The following is an 11,928-nucleotide window of genomic DNA, read 5'->3' as shown; positions in this document are numbered from 1 at the left end:
GAGACCTCCCCCCATGCCCCACTGTCATCTGCTGTCTTGACAGAAAGGGCAGATTTCATGCAACATGTAAGTAAACTGCAGTGGGAAGGAAACGAGAGCCTCTGTGTTCTCACCCACATGCGCTCCTCTTTACAGCCTGCTTTGTGTTTCTGCTCTTCACGTTCCTGGCACTGCTGCTGTCCATGGCCTTCACAGGTGAGCTGCTAGACGCCCTCAGTCAGCCAGGGGATGATGGTGCTTCATCTTTAAACAGAAAATGTTTGATGGGAAGGCCCTGGCAGTCCAGTGGTTAGGACTCAGCTCTTTTACTGCTGTGGCCCGGGCTTCAGGCCCCAGTCAGGGAACTAAGATCTCACAAGCCACATGGCACAGTCAGAAAGCAAAACGAAACAAAAACCCCAAAATGTGTGCTAGAAAGAGCTGATGATTTTTGGACACATACTCAGTTCCATTCAGTTCAGTCGCTCAGTCGTATCTGACTCTTTGCAACCCCATGAACCACAGCATGCCAGGCCTCCCTGTCCATCACCAACTTCCGGAGTTTACCCAAACTCATGTCCATTGAGTAGGTGATGCCATTCAACCACCTTATCCTTTGTTGTCCCCTTCTCTTTCTGCCCTCAGTCTTTCCCAGCATCAGGGTCTTTTCAAATGAGTCAGCCCTTTGCATCAGGTGGCCAAAGTATTGGAGTTTCAGCTTCAACATCAGTCCTTTGAACACCCAGGACTGATCTCCCTTAGGATGGACCGGTTGGATCTTGCAGTCCAAGGGACTCTCAAGAGCATATTTGTCACGCAGAATTACTTGCTGAACATTTTGCAAGTACAGAGTGCCAGACCCTGCCCTGAGGAATACTGAGGACAGATATCTGCTTTTTAAAATCTGTTTAGATGGTTCCTGTGTCTCTTGCCCAGGTTGGGAGTCACTGGACCAGAGGTTTCCCAAGGCTCCTTCGCAGTCCCTGTGCTCCTCCGTGGAGCCCTATGAAAAGATGAATCTCAGGCTGTGTTTATCGTCAGCACTCTATGCATTTTTTTTTACTGAATGAACAAATAAATATTTCCATTAGTCATGTATATTAAATGATCTCAGTTACTCAGAAGTTTGAAGTGTGAGGAAAGACTGAGGAAGTGGAAGGGTTCAATCCCTGGGTCGGGAAGCTCCCCTGGAGAAAGAAATGGCAGCCTACTCCAGTATTCTTGCCTGGGAAATCCCATGGACAGAAAAGCCTGGCGGGCTACAATCTATGAAATCATGGAATCAGACATGACTGAGCAACTGAGCACACATGCCCGCAGAGGTAATGGTTGCATATCATTGTGGGTATGTCAAAGGTCACTGAATTGTTCCCTTTAAAATGGTTCATTTTCTGTTATGTGAATTTCATTTCAGTTTTTTTTTTTTTTACAAAAGTGACAATACAAAACAAAAATGAATACAAAAACAGGATTCTTAGATTTGTATCAAGTGAAAGCTGACAGCTTGACAGGAAATAAAAGAACAAAATAAAATTTTCAAATTTGCACAGAACTCATATAGGCAAGTAGTCTGGGGCCATCTAGTGTCAGGGCAAACAGTTCAGCCACTTCAACAGGCTCTGAAGTTGTCATTGTTATAGGGCAGTTCGGAAATGAACATGTATTATATGGCTCTGCTTTAGCAAAAGAGTTTCTAAGGTATAAGGTGTACCCTGCTTAAGAGTCCCCGGTAAGAAAATGTCCCATGCGAAATCTGTCAGCGAAAGACAGAGGTTTTTTATCAAGTCAAAAGCCTGTGCTTCAGTTATCTAAACCGCAAATTGAAACAATTCACCCGCTAACATGACTGCATAAATGAGACAAGACCCCACAAAGCCAGTTGACGTAGAGGTTATGTTAAAATCACTACATCCACCACCAGAAGTGGGCATCGGGGAATTATTGCTTAATAGTTACAGACTTTCTGTTTGGGGTGATGAACAAGTTTTGGAAATTGATAGTGGTGATGTTTGCAGAAGTTTGTGAATGTAATTAGTGCTACACTTAAAATAGCCCCCTAAAATTGTATGATGTATATTTTATCACAATAAAAATATTAAAAATACTTTTTAAATTTCCATAATATGCTCCCCCCATCACTATATCTAGTAGTTTTACCAAATGTACTGGGGAGACTTCTAAAGCCCAAAGAGAGTAATTGTGATTACTGCAGGTCAGATAAACTCCCGAGGTCCCAGGCAGCACACGGGGCACACGGGGGAGGAAAGATGCTTTTATTACATTTATTAGGATCCTTTTAAGCCATCTGTGTGCTGATTGACTCTCCTGTGAGCAGCAGCTGTTTTTATTCATTAGCAGTGAGCAGGTATATCAGTCATTACTCATGTTCATTTCACAGCTGGGTTTTGAATGGAAAGGCAGTTCCTACCCAACAACGCTGGCATCCAGTATTTAAAGGTCTTTGTGTGAAAAGGTTGTCTTGAGACTTGGAAAATATTTCCATCTAATAATGTCTTCAGTTAAATTAGAGATGTCGAGAAAGGCAGGCCTCTGTAGGCTGTTGACAGAGATACACACAACATGTGTATGTGATTTTGCTCTGGGACCCTGAATTTGCAGGTCTCTGAATACTTAGAAATCTTTATTCATTTCAATGAAATATGGTATAGTCATAAGAAAATGGTGTACTCCCTCTGTTTTAAGTACCAAAGCCTTCATGGGAAATGAAAATGTCAAATCAAAGCTAAAACTTTAAATGTCGTTAAATAGAAGACTAGTCCTACAGTGAGAATCCACTTTCATGGGTTCTGGTGACAAATGCATTGGTCAGAGTAACTTTATGCTGCAGGAACAAACCAATCCTGGAATCTCAGTGACTTAATACTACAAAAGTTTCTCTCTAAAATTTTTTATTTTAATTTTAATTTTATACTGAATCAGTTCAGTTCAGTTGCTCAGTCGTGTCTGACTCTGCGACCCCATGAACCGCAGCACGCCAGGCCTCCCTGTCCATCACCAACTCCCAGAGGCCACCCAAACCCATGTCCATTGTGTCAGTGATGCCATCCAACCATCTCATCCTCTGTCGTCCCCTTCTCCTCCTGCCCTCAATCTTTCCCATCATCAGGGTCTTTTCAAATAAGTCAGCTCTCCGCGTCAGGTGGCCAAAGTATTGGAGTCTCAGCTTCAACATCAGTCCCTCCAGTGAACACCCAGGACTGATCTCCTTTAGGATGGACTGGTTGGATCTCCTTGCAGTCCAAGGGACCCTCAGGAGTCTTCTCCAACACCACAGTCGAAAAGCATCAATTCTTCAGCGCTAAGCTTTCTTTATAGTCCAACTCTCACATCTATACATGACCACTGGAAAAACCATAGCCTTGACTAGATGGACCTTTGTTGGGTAAGTAATGTCTCTGCTTTTTAATATGCTGTCTAGGTTGGTCATAACTTTCCTTCCAAGGAGTAAGCGTCTTTTAATTTCATGGCTGCAGTCACCATCTGCAGTGATTTTGGAGCCCAGAAAAATAAAGTCAGCCACTGTTTCCACTGTTTCCTCATCTATTATACTGAGTATAATTGTATTAGTTTCAGGTGTACAGTAAAGTGATTCAGTTATACGTATATCCATTCTTTTCAGGTTACTTTTTCATATAGCTTATTACAGGATATGGAGTAGAGTTCCCTGTGCTATACAGTAGGTTCCTTGTTGATTATGAAGGTTTATTTCTTGCTCATGCAAATTCTGGTGTGGGTCACGAGCCTTTCCAGGGCTTCTTCCAAGTGATGTGATGATGTCATGCTCTAAGCTGCTTCAGTCTTGAGCACTGACCATCTCAACCCACGGTTTCCAGTGGGTCAAAGCAGGGGAAGGATCAAAGCGAAGGATCATGGGTCAGTTTTTTTTTTTTTTAACTTTTCTTTTTTTTTCCCCCAGCCTAGTCAATTTTATTTATTTATTTTTTTTGTGTGCTAACACTTGAAATACATTTACTAATTAAGACAACCAACAATTTTACTTTTATTTGCATTTATTTTTTGTGGCATTTATTCCCGGGCCATAAGTTTTTGTTTCTTCAGTTTCTTCTGGGATATCTTTTTCTTCTGTGCAACCTCCTCTTCTGGTTTAGGAACAATCTGTTCTTTCTCAGTAAGGATCATCTCAATGTGGCAGGGAGAGCTCACGTAGGGGTTGATCCGACCGTGAGCTCTGTAAGTCCTGCGTCGCATCTTGGGGGCTTAGTTCACTTGGATGTGCTCAATGACCAGAGAATCTACATCTAAGCCCTTAAGTTCAGCATTACTCTCTGCATTTTTGAGCATGTGTAGTAAAAATTCAGCACTCTTTTTGGGCCATCGACCCTGAGTCCAGCCCCACTGTTTGGCCTGTGCACACCTGCCAACTCCACCGTTGTAGCGGCCGAACGGCACACACTGCTTCTTTAACGTGACGTCCTTCAGGTACTTGGTGGCTTTTCGGATATGCATACCCTTTATGGCCTGGGTGGTTTCACGAGTGTTCTTAAAGTGTACGCGAAGATTGGAACCTCTTGATTTGCATGATTTTGTGGGGTTTTCTGGGTCAAGTGAATAGAGCACCATTTTTAGGAGTCACCTCAGGCCACTTACCGGAAAAGGAAGCTCAATTTTATTTTATTATTATTATTTTTTAACTTTATGATACTGTATTGGTTTTGCCATACATCAACATGAATCCGCCACGGGTGTACGTAAGTTCCCACTCGTGAACCCCCCTCCCACCTCCCTATCCATACCATCTCTCTGGGTTATCCCAATTCACCACCCCCAAGCATCCTGTATCCTGCATTGAACCTAGACTGGCGATTCCTTTCTTATATGATATTATACATGTTTCAATGCCATTCTCTCAAATCATCCCGCCCTCTCCCTCTCCCGCAGAGTCAAAAAGTCTGTTCTGTATATCCGCGTCTCTTTTCCTGTCTCGCATACAGGGTTATCATTACCATCTTTCTAAATTCCATATATATGTGTTAGTATACTGTATTGGTGATTTTCTTTCTGGCTTACTTCACTCTGTATATTCGGCTCCAGTTTCATCCACCTCATTAGAACTGATTCAAATGTATTCTTTTTGATAGCTGAGTAATACTCCATTGTATATATGTACCACAGCTTTCTTATCCTTTCATGGGTCAGTTTTTAAATGCTTTGGCCCCCAAATGTCCCACAGTCCTTTGGCTGAAATGAGTCTCACAGCCCTGGGTACCCACATGGGGGCTGGGAAATGTGAGGGCCATGTACTGAGCCATCAGCGCTTCTGCACAGCCAGAATGTGTGCTCGGACCCAGACTGAGGGTGATGAGCATTTCCTTCTAGTATTTTAAAATATTTATTTTTATTTCATAATTTATTTGGTTGTGCTGGGCCTTAGTTGTGGCGTCTGGGATCTTCAGTTGCAACAGGTGGGCTCTAGTTCCCTGACCAGGGATCAAACCCCAGGCCCCCCTGCACTGGGGGCATGGAGTCTTAGACAGTGGACCACCAGGGAAGTCGCTCTTGTAGTTTAAATAATGCATCATATTCAGTTCAGTTCAGTCGCTCAGTCGTATCCGACTCTTTGTGACCCCGTGAACCGCAGCACACCAGGCCTCTCTGTCCATCATCAACTCCCAGAGTTCACCCAAACCCATGTCCATCGAGTCGATGATGCCATCCAACCATATCCTCCGTCGTCCCCTTCTCCTGCCCTAAGTCTTTCCCAGCATCAGGGTCTTTTCTAATGAGTCAGTTCTTCGCATCAGGTGGCCAAAGTATTGGAGTTTCAGCTTCAACATCAGTCCCTCCAATGAACACCCAGGACTGATCTCCTTTAGGATGGACTGGTTGGATCTCCTTGCAGTCCAAGGGACTCTCAAGAGTCTTCTCCAACACCACAGTTGAAAAGCATCAATTCTTCAGCACTCAGCTTTCTTTATAGTCCAACTCTCACATCCATACATGACCACTGGGAAAACCATGGGCTTGACTAGACGGACCTTTGTTGGGTAAGTAATGTCTCTGCTTTTCAATATGCTGTCTAGGTTGGTCATAACTTTTCTTCCAAGGAGTAATAATCTTTTAATTTCATGGCTGCAGTCACCATCTGCAGTGATTTTGGAGCTCAGAAAAATAAAGTCGGCCACTGTTTCCACTGTTTCCCCAACTATTTGCCATGAAGTGATGGGACCAGATGCCATGATCTTAGTTTTCTGAATGTTGAGCTTTAAGCCAACTTTTTCACTCTCCTCTTTCACTTTCATCAAGAGGCTCTTTAGTTCTTCACTTTGTGCCACAAGGGTGGTGTCATCTGCATATCTGAGTTATTGATATTTCTCCTGGCAATCTTGATTCCAGCTTGTGCTTCTTCCAGCCCAGCATTTCTCATGATGTACTCTGCATAGAAGTTAAATAAGCAGGGTGACAATATACAGCCTTGACGTACTCCTTTTCCTATTTGGAACCAGTCTGTTGTTCCATGTCCAGTTCTAACTGTTGCTTTCTGACTTGCATACAGGTTTCTCAAGAGGCAGGTCAAGTGATCTGGTATTCCCATCTCTTTCAGAATTTTCCACAGTTTATTGTGATCCACACAGTCAAAGGCTTTGGCATAGTCAGTAAAGCAGAAATAGATGTTTTTCTAGAACTCTCTTGCTTTTTCCATGATCCAGTGGATGTTGGCAATTTGATCTCTGGTTCCTCTGCCTTTCCAAAAACCAGCTTGAACATCTGGAAGCTCACGGTTCATGTGTTGCTGAAGCCTGGCTTGGAGAATTTTAAGCATTACTTTACTTTACTAGCATGAGAGACGAGTGCAATTGTGGGGTAGTTTGAGCATTCTTTTGCATTGCCTTTATTTGGGTTTGGAGTGAAAACTGACCTTTTCTAGTCCTGTGGCCCCTGCTGAGTTTTCCAAATTTGCTAGCATATTGAGTGCAGCACTTTCACAGCATCGTCTTTCAGAATTTAAAATAGCTCAACTGGAACAGTTCTACGAAGACCTACAAGACCTTCTAGAACTAACACCCAATGCATCATATGACCATTGGTTAAATAAGCCTGGAGACAAAGGCTTAAGAATGGTTGAGAGAAAACATTGCCATGGGGAGAAGAAGAATCATAAGAAAGGGTATGAGTCTGGGCTGATTTGATAGTTTTCCAATATGGTGGCGAAGGATATGTCAGTAAACTCATGTCCCAACCTGGGGGCGGGGGTGGGGGTGGGTCGGGTGGCTGAACTAGTCAATGGTGATCATATGGTTGCTGCTGCTGCTAAGTCGCTTCAGTCGTGTCCGACTCTGTGTGACCCATAGATGGCAGCCCACCAGACTCCCTCATCCCTGGGATTCTCCAGGCAAGAGCACCGGAGTGGGTTGCCATTTCCTTCTCCAATGCATGAAAGTGAAAAGTGAAAGTGAAGTTGCTCAGTTGTGTCTGACTCTTAGCGACCCCATGGACTGCAGCCTACCAGGCTCCTCCGCCCATGGGATTTTCCAGGCAAGAGTACTGGAGTGGGGTGCCATTGCCTTCTCCGGATCACATGGTGCCTGCCCCTAATACAGCACCAGGTTCTGCACACGGAGGAAGAGTTCTCTGCCTGTTCCACGCTGCCCTGTGGACCCTGGAAGCAGAGTAAATGGGACCCTTATATTACAGAGTGGATACACTGTGGGAACGCGACCCATAAATTGGATCCTATTTTTAAACTTTTTTGAAATTTTGGCTACGCTGGGTTTTTGTGTGCGGACTGCTCTCCAGCTGCGGTGCTCAGGCTCCTCACTGTGGTGGCTTTTCTTGTTGGGGAACATGGACTGTAGATGCACGTGGACTCTGACGCCTCCTGGGCTCTCGAGCACGGGCTCAGCAGTTATGGTGCAAGGGTTCAGTTGCTCCGCAGCATGTGGGATCCTCCCTGACTAGGGGTCCAACCCGTGTCCCCTGCTTTGGGGGGTAGATTCCTAACCACTGGACCACCAGGGAAACCCTGGATCTTATTTAAGCCCATCAAGACACCTGGATATTTAAAGGGATCCTTCGGATCCTTTGGTAAAATGCATCATTAGAAATATGGGTCGTCATTTGCTGGCTTTTCATAAAAGCAGAGCAGACCTGTAGCCAGTTAGTACCCAGGCAAATGGTACAGTGATGTCTGGTCCCAGCTCTGATGTCCTGTGGACTGCCATTCCGTCCGTCCACTAAGTACCCTGAAGATTGGGTGGCTTGGGAGACTGGGCAGATTCTCCAAGCAGGGGATCAAGCTTCGGTTTGTGTGATTAACATGTTGGCTTTTGCAGACGTTCGGTTCATTTTCCTGATGGGCATTGTGTTCTTGAAAGCATTTCTCTCAAACCTCCTGTTCTCTCCCCTCTGCAGGAATGAAGTTTATGGAGAACCGTCCCATACAGTCCCTCATTCCTCTGTACTTGCTAGTGGGTGGGATCACCAGGGCCTTAAAAGTAAAGTCTACTGGTCAGTTGTTTGTAGTTTCTATTGAAATTTAGCTTACAGGCACCATGGAGTGCAGCCTTTAACCCACTCCAGTATTCTTGCCTGGAGAATCCCATGGACAGAGGAGCCTGGCAAGCTACTCTCCATGGGGGTCACAAGAGTTAGCGACTAAACCACCACCACTACTCACAGAACAGCTTCCTCCTAAGCACAGGGTTGTTGAAAAGTAGGATCAGGTTTTTCCAGGTGAGGAGTATTCACCCAAAGCTTCCCTCCTCTGCTCTGAGTTCAGTGTGCTAAGCTGAGGCTTTCCTCTGACAATCATTGATGCAGATAAATTACCGATTGCCAATTACTTATACCATTGAATTCAGTTGTAATCATGACCTTTCTCTCTGCTTCTTTTTTAAAAAAGTTTCTTATGTCAGGAAGTACAGATTGCATCTAGTTAAAATATGTTTGATTTTAGCAGTTCCTAATGTCTGTTTTTAACCATAGCTCCTAGTTCTCAGCTGACTAGCATGGAATTCGTTAGCTGCAGTCATCAGTGAGACATTAAACTCTGATGTTTAGGGGCAATGTCTGTGACTCTCAAGCTTATGTCAGCCTAGAGAGCTGATTTGCTCTTGGGTAGTATTGACATATGGTGAAACAGGAATAGTGATGGAAAAGGAAATACCAAAGGTCCTGCATAGCCTGCAGTTAAATTTTCAAAATTCCTAGCCTACAGAAATGTCACAGCTGCCAAAAGCACCTTAGGTCTAAAATACCTGAGGTCAACCTCCATTTATCAATGACCTTTCCCAACCATCCAAGCTTTCCATATCAAAAGCTGCAAAATACAAGCATTCATTTTTCCAACTTCTTTCTGGTGCTTGGGGCCTTTAAAAGAGGCTGCCTGGTGGCACTGGTCAAGATATTAATCCGAGACATCAAAGGAATATCTTCAAGACGTCTGTCCTCATATGCATCAGTAGCTACAAGCTCTGCTCCGTCTTGGGAAATGTATATGATTTAGAGCCTTTTTGGTTTGAGTCCACCTCACTATTAAATGCCCTCCTCTTTTGGCAGCAGTCTGCTGGGCAGTCTTAGTGTGTGTGCTCAGTCGTGTCCAACTCTTTGTGACCCCACAGACTGTAGCCCACCAGGCTCCTCTGTCCATGGGATTTCCCAGGCAAGAATACTGGAGTGGGTTGCCATCTCCTTCTCCAAGGGATCTTCCGGACCCAGGGCTTGAACCCGTGTCTCTTGTGTCTCCTGCATTGGCAGGCAGATTCTTTGCCACAGAACCACCTGGGAAACCCACTGGGCACTGTTCTGGAATGCATAAATACACGATCCTTTCTCTTAACATCCCGATGAAGTCTACCTGGGGCTCTGTTTAGCTCCAAGGAGACCCGAAGGCTCTTGGATCAATAGGGCTGCATATTCCCTGTGGCCCCGCAGTGTTAGGGCAAAGCTCTGATGGACTGAGTGCCATAGAGATGCTCAAAACAAGGGCGCAGTTTTCAGCAGTAATTACCTCTGCCCCACCCTCTCTCACCGGACTACCTCATAATCAGGCTGCAAACTAGAACTTTCCTTTAGAGATGTTACCATCCATGGAGTCTGTTCCTCTTAATAACAGCAAACTTTTGTCTTATGAAAGTCAGCTCAGAACCCAAAGGTAATTTATTTTAATGAACAAACAAGAGCCCTAATAAGCAGCATTGATTTTTTTCCCCCTGGCAATCGAAAACTGTTTGAAGCCAAATTAAATTTTTGTGCTCATCATAGCAAGGCAATAGACAGTAAGTCTATAACCACGAGAACAATAGCAAACAGGTCTACAGAATCCCCCGACAGAGAGGTCTACTCGGGAGGCCAGTGTTTTCTGTTTAACCCCCTTGGAGCACTGCATCCTCTCTGAAATGAGTCCCTGTATTGGCACCACTGTATTCCATGGCACCACCTTATTCCGGTGTTGAATAGAAAGCTGCAGAGAAGAGCATGGACATTGCCCAGGGCCGCCTGAGAGCACTGACAGTCGTGACCCATTAGAAGATCATGAAGATCCAAACTGGGACACTGTTGGGCTGTTGTGAGTACAGGGGTCTCTGATAATAATCGCGCCAGGAGAACAGCATAAACCAGGACTCCCTGAGCCAGTGAGGACGTTTGGTCACCTGATTGCTAGGCTGTGACGGGAAGTGTATTTGTTATTGAGCGCCATGTTGAAAGAATCTGAAACGCTGATTTAGTGGCCATTTCCCTACCTAACAATCCTCCCCCTCATCTTCCAGGCTCCCACTTCTCAGTAACAATCGCTCCCACCCGGGAGCGCTTATTGTGTGCCAGATGCCGTGCTAAGGGCTTGGCCCTCGTTCTGAACTCATTCAGTTCCCACCTCGCCTCTTTTGATGCAAACTCTTGTATCAGAAAGGATTTTTTGAATATAAGGAACAAAATTTCCGGCTAACCTGAGAGGTAATTTGTTAGAAGGGCTGTTAGGAGGCTGGTGTGAGAGGAAGGAACCAGGCGGCTCCAGAAAGCCTGGGCCGAGGGACCAGCCAGGTGCTCTGAGCCTGCAGTGAAGTGACTGAGCCCCAGGGGGTTTCTCCTCTGCGGGCGTCAGGTGCCTACCAGCCCGTCCTGGGAGGGCGGCCAGGTCCCTGGATCCTGGGTGCCAGGCAGCCCCAGGGTGGGGAAGGTGCCTCCAGGGAGGACAGTGCCCCAGATACACCCTCTGTACATGTGATGGTAGAGGAAGCTCCCCAGAGGCTAGGGCCCTGCTCGGAAGGGAAAGCGTGCTGAGTAGCTGAACCCCGAGCTGCGCTGTCAGCTCCAAGCTTACAGATGAGGAAACCGAAGCCAAGAGGTTGCTTTTCTTGTGTTTCTATGGCAGCGATGGCTGAGCTCCTGTGCCCCCATGCCTGCCCCACCTCATAGTCCTCTTCGGCCACGCCGCTCCTTCCAACTGGGTTTCCCCTGTTGCCCAAACCCACCACTTTCGGGGCCCAGCCCCTACAGGATCTAGGGAAACCCGAAGGAGAAACGGCGTCTGCAATTGCGATTGATTTAGAGAGAGAGAGATAGTTAAGAATGTTGTAGATAAGAAAATAGAGGAGAGAAGAAAAGAGGCTGGTGTTCCTTGGTTTATACAGAAAATCAATAAAGTCTCAAGACAAGAGACTTGCACCGTCTACGTGAGGCCACAGGTGCCCTCCCGGTCTCCCGGGGGAGTGAAGGCGCAGGGCGCCTTCCCGTTCAGGTCATAGAAACCCAGGCAAATAAGTAGACACGGCGGATCTCTGTACTCCAGATGGGAACTAGCCTGAAAGAGAGAGTAAGAGGAGGAAAATGATTGACACGAGGAGACCAAGCTGCTTTGATGAGCGAGATCCATAGCTTTGTTTTTAAACGGTACTTATATACCTTTTTTGTACATAGAGGGAAATGAAAGATCCAAGGTCATACAGAGTCAGCCCAACATTCCAGCAGTAT

The 11,928-nt window shown here is 45.6% G+C and overlaps 1 pseudogene; it reads right to left on the bottom strand.

Moving 5' to 3' along the window:
- Positions 1–4,026: 4,026 nt before the first annotated feature.
- On the bottom strand, positions 4,027–4,581 carry LOC138089208 (large ribosomal subunit protein uL22-like; annotated as a pseudogene).
- Between the last annotated feature and the right edge of the window lie 7,347 nt (positions 4,582–11,928).

The sequence above is a fragment of the Capricornis sumatraensis genome, chromosome 12 (genome assembly GCF_032405125.1).
Source record: "Capricornis sumatraensis isolate serow.1 chromosome 12, serow.2, whole genome shotgun sequence".
Lineage (NCBI taxonomy): Eukaryota > Metazoa > Chordata > Mammalia > Artiodactyla > Bovidae > Capricornis > Capricornis sumatraensis.
Note: the sequence above shows the minus strand (reverse complement) of the source record. Positions and strands in the feature narration are given on the sequence as shown.